The following is a 1,145-nucleotide window of genomic DNA, read 5'->3' on the forward strand; positions in this document are numbered from 1 at the left end:
TGGGTTGGCAGGTGCTGTCAGTGGAGAGAGAAGGTAAGGCCTGGCGGCGGCGTGGTACACAGACTCTGACACTTCACTGCAATGGGCTACAAACCAAACATTCGCAGATGCCAACTGAGATCAGACTACAACGCCCTTTCCAGGGCCACTGCCCAGAGCGTTTCCAAGGCTGTCATCCTTATGGAAACAGACAGCCACATTGCTTTCCCCAGGAGCAGCTGGTGGGTTTGATCTCAAATAGCAGCTGAGTGCTTTAGCCAGTGCACCACCAGGACTCTGGGATGAGCGCGCCACCGCCCCACCCCCAATCCTTACGAAGATAATTGCTGTTCTGGTTATTTTCCATTTTGTGGCCAGTTTTCAACTCAAATAAGAGGCCAAGCTACCGTGGAGGTGGCCATCAGTTGGCATACTCCCTGCCCTCATGGCTGCCTGAAGGCAGTGCCTGGCAATTTCTTGCTGCTCTTTCATTCCACTTCCTAAAGAAAAGGGAATGATGGGCGTGGCCACAGGTGGGCCCAGGTACCCCCACAGAACTCCCAGGCCCCGCAGGCAGAGAGCTGTGCTCAGAAGTTTAGCAACACCATTTTTTTGCAGAGGAATGAAAGGGAAAACATAGCCTTCAATTCCTTGATAGAATTCCATTCATCTTTAGTGACACGGCTCTCTTCCCTTAAAGCACTGCTTCTCAAGGTCCCACGGGGCCTCCAGACTCGTCAGGACTCTCTGAGGTGCCGTGAACTAAACCCACGTCCACAGACTACACAGCTGCCGTTATGCTCTGTCAATTCCAGTCTGTCACGGGTGTACAGTAATGCGCACGCTCCAGAGGCTAAATGAAGTGATGGCAAAAGAGATGGCACGCAAACGCCACTGTGACATCTGGCTGTCCTCTAACCCGAACATTAACGCGATTTGCACAACTGTAAAGAAAACAGTGTCACCCTGCTTACAATTTTGTTTCAGAAAATAAGTTACTTTTTATGATAATGTTAGTCATGTGAGCCAGTGGGTTGGCTTTTTGAATAAATAAGACATGCAAACTTCTCAGTTCTTATTCTTAGTACAGTAAATATCAACGCACAAAAGTAAAAAAAAACGTCTTGTTACCAGGATTCCAGTTCACGCATACCAAACAAACCCAA

At 48.8% G+C, this 1,145-nt stretch overlaps 1 protein-coding gene across 4 annotated transcripts in view; it reads right to left on the bottom strand.

Moving 5' to 3' along the window:
• The window catches only part of TMEM263 (transmembrane protein 263), a 13,500-nt gene that overhangs the window by 4,221 nt on the left and 8,134 nt on the right, over positions 1-1,145 (bottom strand). The gene's annotated exons all lie outside the window — the stretch shown is intronic.

The sequence above is a fragment of the Echinops telfairi genome, unplaced genomic scaffold (genome assembly GCF_000313985.2).
Source record: "Echinops telfairi isolate 266 unplaced genomic scaffold, ASM31398v2 ScPeMD7_2;HRSCAF=8, whole genome shotgun sequence".
NCBI classification, from domain to species: Eukaryota; Metazoa; Chordata; class Mammalia; order Afrosoricida; family Tenrecidae; genus Echinops; species Echinops telfairi.